This window comes from Rhineura floridana, chromosome 9, assembly GCF_030035675.1.
Source record: "Rhineura floridana isolate rRhiFlo1 chromosome 9, rRhiFlo1.hap2, whole genome shotgun sequence".
NCBI classification, from domain to species: domain Eukaryota; kingdom Metazoa; phylum Chordata; class Lepidosauria; order Squamata; family Rhineuridae; genus Rhineura; species Rhineura floridana.
Window position 1 is genome coordinate 5,975,473 of NC_084488.1, and position 23,489 is coordinate 5,998,961.

The following is a 23,489-nucleotide window of genomic DNA, read 5'->3' on the forward strand; positions in this document are numbered from 1 at the left end:
GAGTTGCATTGACCAGCTGCTGCAAAGAACTGACAAGCAATGAATCTGCAAGTACAACATAGCAAGGCAGAGAACGTCAGCCTAGCTGCTTCTCCCTCCACCATCACAAAAATTCAGTGCAGCATTAATTTCATTTCTCCATTTATTTCTCCTATTTCCTCTAGAATTCTTTATCTAATGACACAATTTGACTAATACCACTCACTGCTGAAAACATTTAAAGAGAATCATATGTCTGACAGTAGTTTTCAGTTATCAAGATAACATATACTAGTATTTAAAAACCAGCTCTATTCTGTAAAAAACAAACAAAAGCAATGCCCACAGTTTTTTTTCTGTTGCACGAGGACCAAAAGAGATGGCATTTTATTATAAAAGAATGTAATGCATTTCTAGCTGAGGCTTGAAACAGAGGAAGAGGAGGAAATAAAGTCACATGGCGCATACTGGACTTAATAAATGCAGTATAACAGATGGATGCCAATGATGGATCATTACTATTCTCTAGCCAAGCAGAGTAGGAAAATGACCTGGAACAAATGAAGAGGAATGAGGCTTAACATAAGCTTCCTCCTTGAATACTGTGACCCACATTCATAGCACTTAATTAGAGATGAATTCTACTTATGCCTCATGGGCTAATTTCACTCCATGCTGCCAATTGATTCAACTTCTGGGTTAAGTTACAAGGCAAGAGAGAAAAATGGACCATCCTTGCTTCAATGACATGACTAGTTCTGAAGTCAGCAAATTTGTCAAGAAGTCACTGCTGTCCAACCAGTTGCATAACCCGCCATTAACTCAAATGACTTTGAGTAACTTTCAGTGTCAGTATTTTTAAAAAGTCTCCAGGAAGCCATTTTTTAGAGATCAGATCACACCCTTCTAGGTGGAAAAAACTGTCTGTTCCACAGTAACATAAACGCACAACCTTCTTGCCGATATAAGCAGAAAGGTGTACTTTAGAATCTAAATTTACCTTAGGACAATAAAGCAAATGAAGAATTAGAATGAAATAAGGTCCATACTAGGAGTGTGCACAGCTGCCACGATTTGCCTTGCATATGTATCTGTGCTGAACAAAAAAATCTGATCAGTGGCTGAGTCTCTCTGTGCTCTCTCCTCTTAGTTCTCTGATTCAGGTTTGAGTCACTTAGTGTAAAACAAAGCTCTCTATACCCCATTCACTCTTATGGGGAATCTAAAAATGGCGATAACTTTGCAGATGAAATTTCCAGGCACAGGAGTCCCTCCAAAGTGGATTAAGCCTGCCATATTTCAGTCCCAAGGGGGATTGTAAGTAAAAGGGATTAAATTTTCCCCATAATCCATATCAGGGCAATTCTTTTATTAGGGCAGTTAAAACTCCAAAATCCATACTAGTTTCATATTTTTAAGAGGATAGCTGGGGGTTGTCTGTTACTCTTTCTTACCTTACAATAATTAATAGTGTATATTCTTGCTTATGCATTTTTTAAACACTAGCAGCTGCACATGACCTAGTAGATTTCCTGGTTTGTGTTGGGAGAGGATGTTTTCCAATAGACTTTACAAGGTGAGGCTTTTGCAGTCCATAGCCAGGAAATGAAGAGGCAAGGCAAGATGGGTAAATTAATGGCCATGTTTATTGAAAGAAAGCCAATTAAGTGCTTGATTGCACAATAAATGATCTGCAGAGACAAGTGCAGGACCTAACTCGTACCCACTCAGGTGAGGACACCCTGCCATGGAAAAGGGGGTGGTCAAAGCCCAATCTCCTTCTCTGGGCCCCATCCCCACCGGGTGGTTCCCACTCCACCACCCCCTCAGGGCCGCACAACTCTGAGTGGGTGTGACAGGTTAGCCAACTCATACCCAGTTGGGCGAGGACACCCTGCCATGGAAAAGAGGGTGGTCCAAGACCAAGCCCCTTCTCTAGGCTCCATCCCTGCAGGGTTGTTAGGGAGGACTTCCTGCTCCCACCCCTCAGGGCCGCACAACCCGGAAGGCAGGCCTCAGAACCTATCAATCACCTTAAAGGGTGCCTAAGGGTGCTCACCAAACCCTATCCTATGAAATGCCCACACATATCCGCCAAACGGGACCAAATTAACCTATTTACCAGATTAAACTACTTGGCTGAGCAACAAATCAGCCAAATCAAATTGAGCCAGAATAGCCAAATAAGGATGAGCCAATCAGCTGAATAAGAAGAACAGTACAGGGTGGCAAAAAACTTGTCAGCAAACAAAGGCTGATGTGCTAAAAATTCCTACCCGGCCCCTAAGCAACCAGTTAAACTTGTACTGCCCATTAAACTTGTACTGCCCTAAGGGAGGGTGGCTGGGTGTCACACTACACCAGAAAGAGGCTGAGGGGAGACAGAGCAGGGCTTAAATAGCCACCCTGCTCCACCCTCTGTCTGACACAGTGTGCGTGGCCATGCCACAACCAAAAGGGGAGGGGCTTTGAAGCCATGCCAGGTCTTCCCCAACATTTTATTCATTAATTTTATTATTTGATTTATATCCCGCCCTTCCTCCCAGCAAGAGCCCAAGGCAGCATGGCTGCAAAGGCCCATCATCACCAGAGCCAGGGCCGGTTCTAAAGGGTGGCCAGGTCGGGCACTGGCCTGAGGGCCCCAGAGCTACAGGAGCCCCTGAGGGGCCCCTGAGGGGCCCTCCGCTCCCCTTCCATGATCCGCACCTCCCATGCCCCCCACTTACCTGTCAGCTGGCTTTTTAGCATTGCCCTTAATGAAGATGTCGGCCGCAGCTTCCCTAAGGTACTGAAGCTGCTGCCGCCATCTTAGTTGATGGCAGAGATGTGCACGCATAGCACACACGTGTGCCATCAACAAAGATGGCAGCGGAGGCTTCATTTCCCTTAGGGAAACCACAGCCGCCATCTTCATAAAGGGCAATGGTAAAGACTAGACAGGTAGGGGGGCCGTGGGGGGTATGGGAGGCTGTGCACGTGCACACACACCGACCAGGGGGCCAGGGCAAGCTGATGCCCAAGGGCCCCCACATGCCTGGAGCCGGCCCTGGCCACAGCCCTTGGGTCTGACAATGGCGGGAATTCTTATTTATTTTTCAAACAGAGCAATGGATGATTCTCCCCAGTCCAAAGGCCAATGGATGACAGTAAAGAGGAGCTATCTGGGTATTGCCAACAATCCAAAGATATTCATACCAATTTTGCTAGGAACTGTTTGCTGCAGTGTGCTAAACAAAGTAAACTATATATTTGAATTGGTTCAAGGTTGAGGGATAAGTCAGGTAAATTTACATTTATTTCTGCTAATGGTTTCAGTGTGGTAAACTATACTCTGATCTCCAATGAATAAAGAGACCTTGTCTTAAATTTTGAGACAGGAAACCGAAATGACAGGGACTGCTTGCCCCTCACGTCGACTCTGGTCTTGCCAAAGCAATCACAATTTAATTAATTTGCCATCTAAAATACTTGGTTTCAGAGGGGATAAAAAAAATAGGTCGATGCAACAAAGGATGCTTTTCTCACTCACATAGTCAGGCACAAGAAAGGTATTTGGAATGGGCTATGTACCGGTTTATTGAGACAACATACATGCAATATGGTCATGGCTCTGGAGTTATAATTAAATTCATTCTGAACCAAAGATTTTGGCTGCTTAGGCTCTGTCACAACACATTTATGTTGTGATTTTAAAAGAAGACATGAAGGAAGGGAATGCTGAGAATGTTGTGACTTATCATAAGGAAGAGGCTGATCCACATTATCAAGGCTGACTGTGTAGATCGCATGAAGATCCAGGATTATTTAACAAAGTGTATTGATCCACTTAATGTCACCCAGTGAATAGTTTAATAAATACAGTCAGTGGTCCAATTCTGAAAGGTAGCTCATTAAATGTGCATGATGCAGTAGCTATAGGGAGCAGTCAGTACAGTTAATTTGTGAGCAACTGGCCCTCTGGTTTTCATGGAACTGTTACCAAAAAAATTAATAACAACAGTCACTAAATCTGTGAAGCTGGGTGCAGCAGGTATTCATGAAGTGGTTGTGAATCATACTCTGATTTATGCTCACTTATACAATTGGATTGCTCACATCCTTTCGAGACATCAACATGGAGGTTGTACTTAGTCATGAACTTGCCCCAGTGCCTACTGCTTCCTTCAGTGAAGATGGTGATATGTGGCAAAGTGTGCTCAAAGGAAAAGTTGTTGTCATGAGAAGTGCTTTAACAATTCATTCTGTACCCCACACCATTATTCTTCATAGCTGTGCTGTGCTCTGGTGTGTGTTGTGGCCAGTGCAGACAGCTACTGTCCAAATGCACATGAGTGATGGTAGAACAAGAACTGAAACAAACTCCCATCATGCTTCTAGTGTTTGACAGTTACTATGAGAAAAGTATCAAAACTCCTTCACAAAAGCAATTCCCATTGTCTTTTTCTATCGTATGAGGACAAAAAGGGGTGGCATTTTATTATAAAGTAATGTAATGCATTTCTAGCAGGGGTTTGAAGCAGAGGAAGAGGAGGAAATAAAGTCACATGGGGCAAAATAACAGATGAATGCCAATAACGGCCCAATGATGCTCCAGAGCCATCACCATTGGAAGTTAATCTTGGGTTATGGGGCCCATTAACAACACATGAGGAAGCTGACTTAAATATTGAGTACATAGCCATGCAGGAAGTGGCAAATGCCCTGGAATATAATGGAGAAGTTAGGTATTCTGGTCTCTTTATGCATCAGAAGTGGCAATGGAATGATCTGCCAATTCTGGTTCTCTGGCTGTGTTTCATGGAAATCGCATGTCAAGAAAATCATACTTACCTGAGATAACCTGTCCATCATATATATAAAAACCTCTGTGTATGTACAGAGTTAATTTCTTTCCCTTTACTAACTTCATTCATTTTTTTTAAAAAACCCGCTACCTGTTTAGCCCTACATTGATGTGACTGTAGTCTATCAGCATTCATCCTGGCCCACACCTGGAACCTGAGTTTCCCTCAGGGGAAGAACAGAGGACACTCCAGCAGATCTTCACAATGCCATTACCCTGAAGACATCCCTGTCCCAAGACTGGGGGTTACCACAACAGCTGCCTGGGCTCCTCACCAGCCCTGGACCACTCCTCTCCCCTAGGGCTACAGAGAGGATGATGAGCCAGACAAGAGCTTCAGACTCACTGCCAAAGTGCCTACCTAGTTGCACATGAGCATACTCAAAAGGAGGGAGAAGTGCCTGTAGGCACCCATATGGATCAGGCCAGGCTGAGAGCCAGTAAGGAATGGAGTCTTCAGGACTTATATAAGCTCCCAGTCTGTGTTTCTTCATTGCTAAAGTAAGAGCACCCTTACGGCCTAAGTGCCAGCTTTCCTGAACCAGGGAAAAGGACATAGACATGTGTTCATCCCCAGAGCATGGAAGTAATTTGTTAGGAAAACGAATTACTTGTAATTTATTACTTTGTTGAGGAACAGCTGGGTAATTTCTTTACATTTTGATTGTAATAGAATGAGTAATTTTATTACTTTTGAGCTGTAATTGTAATGTTTCCAGCGTTACTTTTGGGAATTATTTATTTGTTTGTTTGTTTGTTTATATCCCACCCTTCCTCCCAGCAGAAGCCCAGGGCGGCGAACAGAAATGCTAAAAACACTTTAAAACATCATAAAAAGACCTTAAAATACATTAAAACAAAACAAATGTTAAAAACATTTTTTAAAAAAGCTTTAGAAACACCTTAAAAAAAATGGGTTAAAAACATATTATTAAAGAAAACATATTAAAAGCAATTCCAACACAGATGCAGACTGGGATCAACTTAAAAGGCTTGTTGAAAGAGGAAAGTCTTCAAAAGGTGCTGAAAAGGTAGCAGAGATGGCGCCTGCCTAATATTCAAAGGGAGGGAATTCCACAGGGTAGGTGCTGCCACACTAAAGGTCCATTTCCTATATTGTGAAGAACGAACCTCCTGAGAAGATGGTATCTGCAGGAGGCCCTCACCTGCAGAGCGCAGTGATCGACTGGGTATGTAAGGGGTAAGACAGTCTTTCAGGTATCCTGGTCCCGAGCTGTATAGGGCTTTGTACGCCAAAACCAGAACCTTGAACTTGGCCCAGCAGCAAATGGGTGGCCAGTGCAATTCTTTCAGCAGCGGGATGACATGTTGGTGATACCCTGCCTCAGTGAGCAGTCTTGCTTCTGCATTTTGCACCCGCTGCAGCTTCCGGACCAACCTCAAGGGCAGCCCCACATAGAGCGCATTACAGTAACCCAACCTGGAGGTTCCCAGTGCATGGACAACAGTGGTCAGGAACATGGGAAACATTCTGCTCCTCTGATTCATGGATAAAAATCACGTGCTTCTGTGCAGCGTCACTCTTCTCTCGTGCTCTATGGGTGCTGAGAGGCAATGAGGGAGGAGATGGCCGGCAAGATGGGGGTGGTGTGGGAAGAATGGTTAAAAATGGACAGTAGTGGAGAAGAATGGAGGGAGAAAAGAAATGGAGGGCAAGGAGGCAGTGGCAGAATGGACATGAAGAACTGTGGAGGTGGGAGACGACATGTGGGGGGGTACGCAAAGCTCTGAGTGGTGGCCTCTGCCTCCCTCGCCTCTCTTACCAGCAGAGAGACTAGAACCAAAAGTCTTCTCACAGCCATTTCTCCCCAGAGCGAGGGGCAGGCAGAAGTTGTAGCAGCAAGCAGCCAGGGTCCTAAAGAGCTACCACTTCCAGTTTTCTTTCCTGCCCTTCCTTTCTTCCTAACAACCAGGATGCACCTTTGTCTTCTCAGGAAGGTATTCCCTGATTCTGTATGTATATATTAAGGGACAGGTTTGATGTATATTATATACTTATAGCTGATCTGTGACAAATCGGAAGTCAACTATTTTATTTTCATTTTTTGTTGTTGTATTGTTATGTTTTTTTGACTTTGTTTTGTTTGTTTTTGGAAAAATTTGAATAAAAATTATATATATAAAAAAAGGAAGGTATTCCCTGGACGTTCTTTTTTACAAATAACCCCCCCCTCCCTATGGCAAATGCAAAGAGTTCCAAACAGGCACTTGTTAAAAATGATTGTATAGTTAAATTGCAGTACAATATGTACAACTCAGAAGTAAGTCTCTTTATGTTTAATGGAGCTTACTGCAAAGTAAATCAAATTGCGTATAGGATTGCACTAATTAGGCAAGATAGGGACTGGCTGAAGCTTTGAAGATGTACTAATTTGCAGGGGGGGAGGAGAGAAAAATACGACACTTTATAGTACAAAGATGCATCAATCTGGTTAAGGCAAGTAAAATTTGATGCCTAAAAAACAAGGACTAACCTGCAATCCAATACATGTCTACTGAGAAGTAAGTTCCATTGAGTTTAATGGGACACTCCCAGGCAAGTGTGTATTGGAGTACACACTTACCTGGGAGTAAATCCCATTGAACCCAATAAAGCTTACTTCTGAGTAGACATGTATTGGATTGCAGCCTTAGTTTCCTTTTGCAGCCATTTTAATTCTCCCTTCTGTATGTTCACGACAGACATGTGAGGTAGGTTAGGCTGAGAGTTGGGACTGGCCCAAGGCAGTAAATAAGCAAAAACAATGATGAGTAAAAATTTTAAAATGTGAAAATCCTCAGCTGAGAGAATTTTTGTCACTGTTTGCCAAGGCTTTGTGTGTGTGTTTTTATGTCTGCTGTCTCATAACTTCTTTTTGCCTCAGAATGTCGTATTTCATACTGTGACAGATGTTCTTTTTAAAAAAAAAATTGCCCAAATTCTGTGGGGGTTTTTATAGTTCTTTGCATGGTTTAGGGTTGACATTGCAGGAGATCAGGCTCTTGTGCATTTGACAGCTGAGAGGCAGGTAGAAATTAAATGGAGTAAGCCTTTTCTGATATGGGAATACAATTATGGGAAAGCGTCACCTGTTAACATTCTATCTGTCAGACATCTTATTACTTGTGTGTGCCCCCCTCCCCAGATTTACTTTTGATTTGTGAATGCCATGACTATTGCCATTCCCTCCCCATTTATCTTTGCAACAACCCTGTGAGGTAGCTTAGGCTGAGACAATATTTGGTAGCTGTAGTTGGTAGAGCATTAATAAAGTATAGCCCCATTAATAAAGTATAGCCCCTGAAATGCTAAAATGTATTCTGGTGGAGTCCAGTCCTATGTTTGTCTACTACAAATTAAGCTTCATTGAGTTAAATGGATAAGTATATAGGATTGCAGATTAATTATTACCTCTGAAAGGAATGTGCTGTCAGATATAGAATTTAAGAGAGAGAATTTAAGAGACATACTTTTCTGGACATGTTAGAATTTAAGAGACATACTTTACTGGACATGTTTGAAACAGGTGAGCACGTGGGAAGGGAGGATGAGTTTCAGTTGGTGCAGCTTGAGGACGTTGACAAGGTGCTTGGACAGGTTCGTGCAACCACTTCTGTGCTGGATTCTTACCCTTCTTGGCTAATAAAAGCTAGCAGGGATGGAACAGCCGGCTGGGCTAGGGAAGTGATTAATGCCTCTCTGTGAGAGGAGGTGGTCCCTGGCTGCCTGAAAGAGGCAGTAGTGAGACCACTCCTGAAGAGACCCTCCCTGAACCCAGAAAATCTTAAGAACTATAGGCCGGTAGCAAATGTTCCATTCCTGGGCGAGGTCCTGGAACGAGTGGTTGCAGGCCAGCTCCAGACACTCTTGGATGAGACCGATTATCTGGATCCATTTCAGTCGGGTTTCAGGCCTGTCGGGAGAGAGACAGGGGGAGTGTGACTCTATTGATTCTCCTTGATCTCTCAGCGGCTTTTGATACCATCAACCATGGTATCCTTCTGGGGAGACTAGCTGAGTTGGGAATGGGAGGTACTGCATTGCGGTGGTTCCACTCTTACTTGGCAGGTCGCCTCCAGAAGGTGGCTCTTGGGGAACATTACTTGGCACCCTGGACTCTCCAGTATGGGGTTCTGCAGGGGTCAGTTCTGTCCCCCATGCTGTTCAACATCTACATGAAACCGTTGGGTGCGGTCATCCGGAGCTTTGGAGTGCGTTGCCATCAGTATGCTGATGACACGCAGCTCTATTTCTCCTTTTCATCTTCTTCCGGTGAGGCTGTCAATGTGCTGAACCGGTGCCTGGCTGCAACAATGGACTGGATGAGGGCTAATAAACTGAGGCTCAATCCAGACAAGACTGAGATGCTGCTAGTGGGTGGTTCTTCTGACCAGATGGTGGATGTGCATTTTCTGTTTACCTACGTTATGTCTCTTAAGTTCTACTTCTGACAGTTCAATCGTGCATACATGTCTACCCAATGAGTTCAATGAGACTTACTCCCAGGTAAGTATGTACTAAATTAAATTAGCTCTAACTTATACTGTTGACAAAAAAAATTACAAAGGCAAATATTAAACTACTAAAGTTTGCATTTTTCTTTGATGATAGGGGTTTGCCATATTGATAAAAATGTATATTAGTTGAAAGGGGTGCTGCCGTGTTTTTTGCAGGACAACACAGGCATGCCTTCAAGCACTGCAACAGAATGCCTGTTCAACACTGATGGCAACATAAGGTCTGTAAAAAGACATTCCTTGCCTGAGCAAAGATGAGACATAACAGAAATATATTGTAAAAGCAGCATTTCAAGTATAAAAGTTGATTTCAAGTGAAAAAGTATATGTGTGTTGGGGAATCACTATTGCTGGGGTGGGGGTGGATGTAAGATTCTGCTATGCCATTCTGTTAATCTTATGGATAAAAGAAATTATTCTGCTACCTTCTGTGTGTGTGTGTTTATTTTTAATGTTGTTTTAGGCTACTTAGATGTGAAGCAGCCAAGGCCAGCATCTTGTAGGCAAATTTTTAAAAAAGTAATTTAAATGTAATTGTAGTGATTACTTTGGAGTAACGGTAACCAAGAAGTCTTCTGTATCTTTTAAAGTTGTGCAGGAGGAAGGGAGAATTCCACCTTGTGTTTTTTCCTATTACAGTGTTGCAAGAACACCTGCACTTGGCTGAATTTTCTCTTCTCCTAAAGATACAGGATCAGTCTCAGGCCCTGAAGCTGGCAACCCTAGTTGTGGCTCCCCATCCATGGAATGTGCTCCCCAGTGAGTTCTACCTGGTGCCTTCATCAGCATATTTTTGGTGCCAGATCAAGACTCCCCCCCCCCCAGGCATTTGATAGACTGAGATGATCTAGTTTTGTTATTCATATACCAAAGCTCCCTGTGACTGTCTGGGAGCTCTTCTTTTGTTTTCGTTTTTATGGTAAGATGCCTTTATTTTTGTTTTTAACCATGTTGTCAGTTGCTTGGAGAACTTTGCGTAACAATCAACTAGCAAACCTAATAATAATATTTATTGATAATTCATATTATTCATATTTATTCACAATAAAAATGTGGTCTCTAGCCAATGATAGTATGTGCCACGAAAAATATGTTGATCTTTATCTGCCATTACGACACATTAAGGCTGCAGCCCTATGCAAACTTACAGGACAGTAAATCCCATTGAACACAGCGGTACGTCTGAGTAAAAATGTATAGATTGTGCAGTCACAGCTTGGTACTAGAGCTACCTGCAGTGTGACATGGATGTAACCATCATGATAACGTGAAGTTGGCAGTGCTGTTACTTCTTATGCTATCATTGCTGAGTCAGTGGAGAAGTAATCATATTGTCACTTCCATCCAGTTGATAATCATCTTCAAACTAGTGCTGAACAAAAATGGCTTCTCAAAACTCTCCACACGTAAGTTGTGAAATTTGAATGAGGGGGGTTGTGCTGAATATACTCCAGGGGAGGACTTGAATTCCCCAACAGTTCAGAATAACAGAGAAATTTTGGATCAGTTGAATATCAGACATTGATGGCATTAGCACGAGAGCAACATAGTGTTGTGTGCCGCCCCAGTCTCTGAGCGGTGAGAGATCCCCAGGGGTCCCTTGCTCTTACCCAGGGGTTGGTTTCCTTGGAAAGAAGGACAGCGGAGACTGAGGTGTCTTTATGAAATATGGTTTATTTATTTACACATATTTCAGCCTGAGGGAGGGGTTCAAAGCACCAACAGTCCAATAGATCTTGCTTTTCCATCAGGCTCACAGGAGGTATCCTAAAGCCATGGTGCAGAGTGCCAGCCTTTCTGCCTGTCTCCAGGTCTCAATTTCAATAACAACAGGATCTCTCTGGCCCATTTGCCAGTTAATGGGTACTTGATAGACCCAATAGCTTACCTGGCCACTCTAGTAGGCTAACAAAGGAGACTCATCTGACCAGCAGAGCAGGTTTCTCTGTTACAGACCCCACCTCCAGGTGCAGGGTTCCCAATCAGAGGCTGGAAGGAGACTCAATTATCTATCTCAACCCCCAAACCCATAACACTAGGAATACAGGAACCTGCCTTATACCAAGCAGGACCATTAGTGCATCTAGCTCAGTACTGTCTACCCTGAGTGGCAGTGGCTGTCCAGAATTTCAGATGGGGGTCTCTCCTAGCTCTACCTGGAGATGCCAAGGACTGAACCTGGGGCCTTTGGCATGCAAAGCATGTGCTGTACCTCTGAGTCATGGCCCTTCTGCAAAGCAGTGTATGCACTGGCTTCTCAGAGGTATGCTTCAAGAATTTGTCCTAAAGGTACAAATACATGTCACAGTGGAATGTTTTTCATTGGCTCTCTGTAGAGGAGCCCTGCTGGATCCACATAGTCTAGCATCCTGCTTCCAACAGTGACAAGGCCAGAGCAGGTTGTAGAGGCAACAGATCTTCCCCACAGCAGTGCCTGTTCTGAGAAATACCATCTCTGCACTTGGAGATTCCAGTTAACTGCCATGGCTAACATCCATTGCTAGACCTCTCCTCCCTGAATTGGTCTCATCCACTTCCAAAGCCTTCTAAGTTGATGGCAATCGCCACATCTCACAACAGGTAGTAACATAAATTAATTAAATATTGAGTGGCAAAGTACTTCCTCTGTCCATCTTGAATCTGCAGCCAATCAATTTCATTATGTGATGTTGAGTTCTAGTGTCATGAGAAAGGGGGCCTCCTTCCACTCTCTATGCACCATGCATAGCTTTATTAGCCTCTGTTAGGAAATATTTTATTTCTAGGCCCCAAGAGTTGTTCAGAGATGCTAAATTGTAGCCAGAACCAGCACCGCAATGAATGATGGAACTAAGAGAGGGTGGGGAACATAACACTCTAAGTTTCGTTTCTTCTCTCTCATGAGAGATTACACCCAGAGGCGCCTCTCAGGCTGTAACATCTTGGAAAGGAGATAAAGTGTATCCCTTCTGGATTGTTGTTATTTCTCTTGCCTTGTTTCACTTTACACATCCTGTGCATTATAGCAAATTCAGCACAAAGGAAGAAGTGTTCCCCAAATACTTTGCTACAAGTGTATCCATAGATTTACGTCATACTGCTGAGTGAATAACTTTTACTGGCATACTAGCCTTATCTTTATCTTTTACTAGTGTCAATCTAACTCTTTTCCTCGCCTTCCGTAGTTCTTATCTCAAATTAAGTTTTCTTAGATTGACAAGTGTATAACTTCCTTATCAATTCTTGCTTTTTAAGAATTATGAGAAATGTAACAAGGATAAGAAGATGCGCTTGCTTTATCTCTGTAATACTGTATTCCCTGCCTGTTATGATTTTAGTAATATTATATCTTGTTTTGCTTATGAAACCTATATAAATGATGCTTCAATTAATAAACGGTGCTCTCTTCCCTGTCAGTCTGCTGTCTGCACATGATCAAGCAGTATTGTGTGTCTACTTTCTGTTTATGTTTGGTATCTGGCTGGACCACTGAGACAGGTAAATTACATTGCCAAGCTTGCACTCCCGTCCAGGGCGGAGGGGTGCATTAGCTCGCCTCTTCAGAGGGAAGGGGGGCACTTAAATTTGAACCCAACACCTCTACTATATTCCTCCTTATAGGCTTTTTTTTAAAAGCTAAATAGCACCAAACACTTTAGTCTTTTGTCACAGGGAAGATGCTAAAATCCCTTGATCATTTGAGTGCTGTTTTCTACTCTTCTCCAGCTCTACCATTTTTATGAGCAACCAAACTTTCTAAGGCCTTTGCTGTGGTGTTTGATATGGAACTTCAGAGACAGAACAACATGGACTCAACCAGGAAAAAACCAGGAGCAGCTCTCAGCAAACCTATTTCTCCCAGTCACCTGGCTCCTACTTCGCATCTCTAGCTACAGACCAACATTGCCTAGAAGATCTAGGCCGCCATGAGTAAGAGGGTGGAGTTTAGCCAAGCTCTCCTCTCTGCGTGGTATCATTTGCTTAAGACCATCATTATTTTAGTTGAATTCACTTATAGGCAAAAAACCTTCCGGTTTAAGAATGTACCTATAGCCCATAGATATTTCTATCCAACTTTATAAAGCAGGGAAATTGGGCAGCTATAGTGAATGCACCAGGGGAGTAGGAGACCTGACCTCCGCTCTGAGATATTAGACTGCCCTACAAAGTTGTCAAAATGCAAACACAATTTGGGTTGGTCTTTCACAGTCCAATGCACTTCCTGTGTAGCTTGCAAGAATTTGGTAACATGTGCCCCTGAGCATATTGAGTGGTGGCAACACCTGCCATCTCCAAAGATGAAGAACTACATTTTTGTATGTTTGTGGGTGGTGTTCTTACTTTGCTTCTTTCCTGTGTTACTATTGTTTCTACAGAGTATCTAATCTGAAAATTTTATTTCCCTCATTCATCCTAGAAACCTGTGCCAAATTTGTTTATTAATTTCCAAGCCTTTTTATTGGTCAGTGTCATATGATGGTGAAGACAGCCTTTTGTGTTTCAAATTAGAGGTTATGTTCTATTTCTATTTTGGGTGCATTAACAGTGGAATCTGAAACTGCAGTTTAATGTAAAATCAGACTGATTACAATATGTTGCTACTTCAGCAATGACTCTAGCTGTTGGAAAAAAGAGGATGCGTATTTTTGGCCTGCTATGTTTAAACCACTTTATTTAAGACAAGGTGGGCACAGTCAATTAAAACATAGAGCACATCTAGAATTTTGCTACAATATATTTCACCTCCCACTGTTTTATCTTGTGCAAACTGAGACACTCCTGAGGTCCACTGCAAACTATTCTGCAGAAGTCACTGCCATTATTCCACAATTATATTTGGAGTTTTTTTAGTGTAAATTTTGCAAAGTGTTGCTGTACTTCACATATTCACAGAAATAGAAACAAAAGAAAATGATTTCCTTTAGGAAACTTCACTAAAATTGCAAAATAAATCAGACATATTTAAAGTGACCATCTGAACTATGTCAACTGCTAAAACAAGATCAGCACAGCACATGTCTTCTTTCTATTATTTGGGCTGATTGCAGGTGTTGCCACCACTCACCATATGCTCAGAGGCACATGTTACCAGATTCTTCCAAGCTATACAGGAAGTGGATTGGACTGTGAAAGACCAACCCTAATGGTGTTTGCATTTTGACAAATTTGAAGGGCAGTCTAATATCTCAGAGAGGAGTTCAGGTCTCCTGCTCCCTGGTGCATTCACTATAGCTGCCCAATTTCCCTGCTTTTTAAAGTTTGATAAAAAATATCTGTGGGCTATAGGTACGTTCTTAAACTGCAAGGTTTTTTTTGCCTGTTGGTGAATTTCCCTGCTTTTTAGGTAAGAAATGGGATCCTGTGCAAGTTTGCTGAGAATGGATTGATCATTTGCATGCTTATTGAATTCAGTGCGATTTACTCCCCTCCAATCATGCTTATGAAACTGACCACAGGGTATGGGAAGGAGAGGAGGAGGAGGAGGGAGGGGAGGAAAGGCAGAGGAGAGGACTGGGATGGGAGCAGGTAGGAGGGGGAGGGGAGAAGGACAGGTTTGATAATTTGCATGTTTATTGGTTCAGTGTGATTTACTCCCGTGCAATCATGCTTAAGATAGGTAAAACTGACCGGGGGGGAGGGACAGAGGGCTGGAGTGGGCAGGAGAGGAGGAAGAAGGAAGAGGGAAGGGGAGGAGGAAGGGAGAGGGCAAGGAGGGGAAAAACAGGTCAGATCATTTGCATGCTCATTGAGTTCAATGGGATTTACTCCTACGCAATCATGGTTAGGATAGGAAAAACTGACCATGGGGGAGGAGGAGGAGGGGGAGGGGTAAAGGGAAGGATCATATTGAAGGGGGGCAAAGGGAAGGGGAGGGCAGGTTTGATTATTTGCATGCTTATAGAGTTCAGTGGTATTTACTTCTGTGCAATCATGGTTAAGATAGGTAAAACTGACCATGGGGAGGAGAAAAGGGAGGGGGAGGGGGAGGGGGAGGAGGGGATTGGAAGGTGATGGGGATGGGTAGGGAGGGGCAAAGGAAGGGGGACGGAAGGAGTAGGAGGGAGGAGAAGGGTGGGTGAGTTTGATCATTTGTATATTTTTTTAGTTCAGTGGGATTTATTTCTGTGCAATCATGTTTGAAAATGGAAATGGACTGACCTCAGGTCTACTGGACTTATGGTGACCCTTTGAATAGGGTTTTTATGGTAAATGGTATTCAGAGGTGGTTTTACCATTGCCTTCCTCTGAGGCTGACAGGCAGTAACTGGCCCAAGGTCACCCAGTCAGCTTCATGGCTGTTTGGAGATTTGATCCCATCTGTACCAGGTCATAGTCCAACACTGACCCAGGGGAGGGGCAAGGAAGGGAGGAGAAAGGGAGGAGAAGGGGAGGGGGAGGGGAGGATGTTGGGTGGGTGGGCACTGGGCAGAGGGGAAGCCTCTTTCATTTTGAAAAGGAAAACATTGTGAAAAGTATCATTGCTTTTCAGGGTTTCCCCCACCTTTTTATTCTACCAGCAGGCACATGTAGCTTCCCACCCAAATTTAAACCAAAGCTGTCCCTGGCCACATCCACACTAGGCCTTTATTTCATGTTGGACAGTCATGGGTTCTCTCAAAGAATCCTGGGAAGTGTAGTTAGTGAAGGGTGCTGAGAATTGCTAGGAGACACCTTGTTCCTCTCACAGAGCTTCAATTAGAGCAGCTGACTGTTAAACCAGTCTGGCCACTGGAGATCTGTCAGTGGAATAGGAGTCTCCTCTCAGCACCCTTCACAAACTACACTTCCCAGGATTAGGCAAGCCAAGCAGCTGAGAGTCTGGCTTTTAGAACACTGACAGTTGGTTCTTACTGAGCATGCCTGACATTATCATTCAGTTCAATGCAAAATTTAATAAATTAATTAAACATCAGCCAGGCTTTTTTTTTTTTTTTACTTTTAAACTGCAGAAGATGAAGTTCAGAGTATGGGGCAAGGTCAGTGACAGGATTATAGGTCCTCTGTGAACATGGCTGATTTTTTAATGAATTTCAACAGATTATGAGAACTGAGATTATGAGGGAGACATTGAAACAATATGGAGTATCCCCCTTTGCTCGACCCAGGAGGGTACGCTAAAGCAGGTCTAATGTGTGACCAGCAAAGCCAGCTCAGCCCACTAGTATGTCTTGTGGCTTACTAGGTGCTTGACAATGCTCCCATTTTTGCAACCCTCACTAGGCAGCAAAAAAAAGTAGGTTTATCAAGCTGCTGATGGGACACCATAAACAACTGGAAGATTGTTTAGTCACATATAATGCAGGCCTACACTGGAGTCTTCTTGACACTAACAAATCTTAGACATAATTCTATTTACTTTAGAAGTACTCCCAGCAGGGCCCTGGCTTCATTTTAATATGTCTCTGCATGCATTTGCTAACTGTGCCTTTCTGTCTCACCTGAAATACCAGCGGGAACATCTTGCAAATGCAAATGGAAAATCACTGTGAGAAGTCACAAAGCTAAAAGAGGGAATGAGATATCTTTTCCTGACTGCTGATAACAACCATTTCAGGAGTATTAGAAATATTTAAAGGTTGTATGTTAAATGAGAGCATACACCAAGGATCTCACACACAAATAAAAGCCGTCTTAGCGTTTCACTTTTATCCGTCAGAATCAGCTAGCAGCATACCACCGCCAAAGAGGAAAGGTTTGTGTTTACATTCCTGTCAATAGGACTTGCCTGAATGGCTGGCTGGCAATCTTTTGAGTCATGGGATTTACAGCTGTAGCTATTAATAGAAAATGCTACCAGAAAATCAGGTGTGATTCCAAAAGCTTTAGCCTCATAATATAATTTAAGCTATTGAAGAGAAAATCCATTACTTCTGCACTTCATACATTTTCTCCACAGTGGATTAGCTTAGACATCAGGAAAGGAAAAAGGCAATACTTGTAATGTTTATTAATTGATATAACTGAAATGTTCATTATGGGCAAAGCAATCCTACATCGAGGAAGCTGGTGGAACTTCAGCCAGCATAAATTAAGCCCGTTCAAAGTACATCACATCCTAACTTCATTCAGGAGCCCTTGGGAGGGGAGAACACCAGCAGCCAGCAGAGCTGGGCAGAGAGAAAACAAAAGCAGCAAGATACAAGACAGGCAGCTCAGTAGCCACCTGTTGTTGAGCACAGGGGAGAGTTCCAAAGCTCCCTTATCAGCTGTGTACAAACAGTGAGACCATGCAGAGATTGCCGCTGTTGCTGGCTGCCTGGACGTCATCTACTGCTGCATTCCTGTTGGGGAGGGAAGCTTGAAAGAGAAGTGTTAGCATCAAAACATTCTTTGTCCCCTGTTTCTAAGGGGTGGACTTTGTTGGAAGAGTGCTCAAAGTGCCCAGTGTTTGTGGAGTATGTTCCCCAAGTGCAAAACGCCTTTCCCCCCAATTCTCTGAGCCCCTGTCCTGAATGTAAAGCTCCTGCTTGAGTGGCCACACCACAGGTGCTAGGAAGTGAAGTGGAATGAGGCTGGAGCTTGCTCAGTTTATATCCTGCTGCTGCCACCACATGATTGGCCAGGAGTTAGGACATCCAGCAAGCTCTTTCAGAGTGGTGAGGGTGGGCTGCCAGGTGAGCCTGGACCTGATCCATGAGGAATGGGCCCTCTCTATTGACTTCCATTGTGGGGTTTTACTTTGACCACCCTTTTTCTCAGCTTAAGTTATGCTTGGTCTGGAGATCACATGTTCAAACTAAACAGTTAAAATATGGCATACCTCCCCCTTCCTTTGGTCCTGCTTCTGCCACCCATCCTGTCACACCCCTTTTTGGGCATTTAAGCTGGCTTAATTCATGTTGAATCTTGGCTGGGCTGTGGCTGATCCAGGAGGGGTGGGTGTTTTGCTGGCTAAGCTGGAATGAGGGTGTATCTCAGGAGGACCAGAACCCAGCTGGCTCAGCCAGAGATCCACAGTATCCAAACTCCCCTAAGCCCAGTGCATCTACCTAAATACACTGCATCCTTAATATATATTTGTTGGCTAGCCTCAAATGGTGTAAGTCGGCATACTTCTATACAAATGTAGAAGAAATTGCACATCACCTCATCTGCCACTAGAAGATGAAAGAGAAAAACTCCCATTATCTTCCCATTATCTCTCTCTTCCTCTGTTCTTTTTCTTGTTTTCAGGAGCCATCTTTTTTAAAGTTTATTTAGAATCCACTCCTTTAAATAGTGGATGATGGATGATGGGAGAGAGACTCTATTTGTCATCGGGGAGGGCTATTTTCACCTGCCTTTCCCCACCCTCCAGCCTGGAAAGCCTTCAAACACATCTTCTTTCAGAACACTTTCTGGCCCTTTGGGTTGAGCCATAAGGGTCAGGGGGATAGAAGAGATGTTTATATCAGTTTGGGGATTAGCTTTTAAATATTTTTGCTTTAGCTTTATTGTTGAGCTTTATGCTCATCTATACTTTGATGTACATACGTTTTTTAATGTTGTAGTGATTATACTTTTTACATTGTTGTGTTACAGCATTTGGACTGTTTATGTGAACTGCTTTGAGCACGTAAATATTTGTGAAAAATGTGGTATATAAATAAATTTAATAATAATATTATAATAAATATCATTTCAAAATTTGCTTTCCATTTGCACAATTTGCAGACAAAGTTGATTTTTTAAAAAAGTCCTATTTTTTTTTTTAGGCATTTTTATTCATCTTGTTTTCCACTCAATAAGTTAAGGATTTTATTTAATGAGCTAAGGGTCCCAATTACCCCAATAATACATGATATGCTATGTTACTAGATGATCCGTTAGTTGTCCAGGAGTCCCTCACATGTCATAACTTAGGTTGCATTTCTAAACACATTTACTGGACAGTAAGCCCCATTGAACATAGTGGGACTAACTTCTGAGTAAATGTGTAGGATTGTGCTGTTAGCAAGAGGACTAACATAATAGGTGCAGCACTTCTGTGGAGGGGAATGGTTTTGACTGTCTAAACCTCATCAGGGCCGTGGCAAGGGAGTTAAAGACCAGTCCCCCACTTCCATATCATCATCTTTCTGCTCTCTCAATCATATGTGAAATGGGTTGGGTCAATGACATGTTGAGATGTTATAGCTGGGAAATAGCAAAGGAGTTGTTCAGCTTTAAAATATGTCAGTCAGACTTAGGTCAGAGTCTATGTAAATCAGGGGTGGATAATATGTAACTCCCTCAAAGTTGTTGGTTATCAGCTCTCATCAGCCCCAGCCAGCATGGTCAATGGTCAAGGGAAATGGGAGCAGCAGTCCAACAGTTTCTAGGGGGTCACAGGTTCCCCACCCTTCATGTAATTTTAAGCTGTTCTAACCAATCTAAAGATTCACTCATGGAGATGAACTTTGTATTCACATATTTAAAAATCAGTTTAATTCTTGATCCTTGCAGTGGATCCAAAACCCACATGACTAGTTCCACAGACCCAAAGAAGCTTAGATTTGTGTTTCTCAAACAACAGATTGCAGTCCCACATAGAAAGCCTCTTTTGAAACTGAGGATACTTTCATGAGCCTGGAGATCTGCAGTCACAAATTCAACAATCACACTGACCACATCCAAGCCATTCATCATGCCTAAAGTAGCAATTTAGATCCTGGACTATAGTTCTTCTTGCCGTAGATAGCTTTCTTAATTGAGGTCTCTAGCTGTTTCTATAATATTTAAAAAGAAGACAATAGCAAAGGAAAAAGCCAACCAGTAATATCCAGTTAGCCTGAATATTCAAAACTAGTTCATTTATATGAAATATATTTTAAATAGGATCATAGACCTTTTAAAAAGTTGGCTAGCAAAGAATTAATTGCTTCTGATGAGCTGTTTAATTATGAATCACCTGGAAATTAAATTAAATGCCACACATATATTAAACATGAGCTTTAAAAAAAGCAATTGACAATAAATTAATATACATCACCTCTCCATTTACCTGAGTAAATTATTTAGATATTTTCATTTTTCTTCCCCAAGGAACTATGGGTCTTGGGCAAGGGTTACCTGGTGAGGAAGTGGCCCCAAGTGTGATACTTTTTTATTTGCTCCTCCTTTGTTTCTGTCTTGCATTCTCAGCACTTTGGGGGTCAAAGAGCAGCCGGGGGTGTGGGGGAGTGAAGGTTCATCAGGAAACTGTCAAGGCAATGGGAGTTCTGTGCCAGGACAGGAGCTGCTTTTCCTTCAAAAGAAAAGTGGTAGGGTTAAGCATGCTTTTTAAAATGCACGATTAACATAATGCATAGTTCAGCTCTGTGTTTGAGGAATCAGAATGCAACTTTTCACCTGGGAAAGGACCTCCCAGATGTCACTTCTCTTACTTTCCCTGCTTTGGGAACTCTTTGTGATAACAGCAGCCATTACTACAACCCCCTCCCCATCTCAGTCCTATTTGCTTGGCCAGCAGTGGGGACGGGCAAGGAATTTGACTCAGTTCGCTTTTCAAGCTGAATCTATTTAATTCACACTTTCTGAAACACTATGAGAACTGAAATAGCCATCCTTTGAAATTCGCACTTATCTGAATTTTGCGATGCAGTTCCCCAACCAACCAATGCTCATAAAAATGCATTTGTTAGGGGAAAGTGTGCATATATTGTTTTAAATTTTTAAATTGTGTTTTAAATTGTTTCTTAAAAGATGTATTTTAAATTGTATTTGTTTTTAGTTATTGTAAACCGCCCAGAGAGCTTCGGCTATGGGGCAGTATACAAGTTTAATAAATAAATAAATAACATGAACATGTGAGTGAAAATAACATTAAAATGCATTATATGAAGAGAAATTGCTTGCAAAAATGTGTATGTTAGTCAAAACTGCCTACACAAATGTGTTTATTATGAGAAATTCTCACTAAAATGCTGGAGAATTTTCATGAGCATTTTTTTTTTAAAAAAATTGCAAATTGCTACAGAAATGTGGAGAATTGAATTTAAGATTGGGAGAAAATGAGAAACCAAGAGATCTGAAATTGACAGATCTTTCCATTCCTAGACAGCAGTCAACATACTTCACAATACAGAAGGGGACAAATGATATCATGCAAAATGAATGAATGAATGAATGAATGAATGAATGAATGAATGAATGAATCTTTATTTTTACCCCGCCCTTTTTCCAAAACTGGAACTCAGGGCGGCTTACAAATAAAAACTACTCATAGGTAAAAAACATACAAGAATATACAATTAAAATAGAATTAAACTATTCATAACATTAAAATCATGAAAAATACACTTACGATACTAAAACAATTTAAAACATTAAGAATAGGACCATAGAACAATACAACAGACCTCATGAGGCCCTATCTTAAACATCTTCTAGTCCAAAATCACCTTGGAAGCAGAGAATCAAGGAATGTAAGCACTCAAAAGCAACTACCAGCATAACTGAAGTGAGGGTCCCAAGCAGAGCTTGGAAGTAACTCGTTATTTTTAATGAGTTACTTGTAATTAGTTACAATTTTAAATAACAAGTGGGTAATTCCATTACATTTGGCAAGTAACGGAACGACTAGTAATTTCCCTACTTTTCAGCTGCAACTTTAACGTTTCCACGTTAGGTTGCACGTTACTTGGGGGCGGGAACAAGGGGAAGACAGCTCCTGGCTGTGATTGGTTAACACAAGACATGTGCCTCACACTGATTGGACCTCTGCGCAGACTCTCTCTTCCCTCATGATCTGTGTTAGGAGGCACGAGGGAAAAGGTGAATAGGCAGGGCCTGCTAGCGTCTGAGAGGAAAAAATGGATGCCGGAGGAAAAAGCCAGGGCAAGGACAACGGAGGAGAAGGCAGCAGCAGAATGGCGAAGAGCTGTGGAAGTGAGTGACGATGATTTGTGTGTGTGTGTGTGTGTGTGTGTGTGCCCCCCCGTGGCCCCTTCTGCCCCCCCTGTGGCATTCTTGCCCCCCCGCCCCCCGTGACCCCCTTCTGCCCCTCCCACTGCCTCTCCTTGCCTTGCTGCCGCCCCCCCATCAATCACAAGGCACTTTTGAAACTTCGGCCTGTACTTCTCTTCCTTCCCCCCCTTTTTGAACTCTCCCCCTTGTTCCTATGCATACCTGTGTGCTGTATTTATCCAGACAGAGCACTCCTGCCTTTTAAAATGCCGGCTAGCTTTTTATTGTATATTTATTTGAACTCCATCTTTCTTTTTATTTGTATTTTTGTCCTGTTTAATCACAAGACTGAATTGTATGTGGGACAAAAACTGTCTCAGTAATAATAATAATAATAATAAAAATAAAAAATCATTAGGCGTATAATAAATGGCTTAAGGCTGATTTTTTTGTTCTTGGCAGAGATGAGGTGAGAAGTAGGGTCCTTGCAGCTCCTCCTCTCAGTCCCCCAGCTCTCAAACTCATGTTCTGTGAGAAAGAGAGAGATTCCCAGTCCCAGAGAGAGATAGACTGTTGACAATCTCTGCTAATATCTATACAAATGTACATAACATGCATCACCTGAACTCACATGATCTAGAGTTACCTAGAGTTAGATCTTGCAAGATTTGCAAATGAGAAGCAATAGGGTTTTATATTAGTTCTGATTGTCTATTGGGCTATCATAGGTTATATGTTTTTTTCATTTTCTATGGCAAAAACTCCAACTTCAGTGGAATTTATGTGATGTGTTCTAATCATTTGAATTTGGCTAATGAATGCTTTATTCTTTCATCAGAACTTTAGCAGTAGTACTAAAATATTAATAAAAAAGAAAAGGGAAAGAAAAAATACTTTACATACATCATTCAGCTGTATTGCTAATTATAGATATAGATATAAAAGATAAACAGCATTTTGTCAAAAGTATTTTTGTCTACATTTTATACCTCATCCTTGGTTTTCCAAGCTTGGCATGGAATGCTTCTCATACAGAATTAATTTGAAATGCTGCATGTTTATTATCATAGTCATCATATTCAAAATAAAAAAATATATGTACCGCCTTCAAGTTGATTCCAACTTATGGTGACCCTATGAATAGGGTTTTCATGAGGCTGAGAGGCAGTGACTGGCCCAAGGTCACCCAGTGAGCTTCATGGCTATGTGGGGATTTGAACCCTAGTCTCATTTTGTTCTCACAACAACCCTGTGAGATAGTAGGTTAGACTGGCCCAGGCAGGGTTATTCAGTGAGCAAAAAT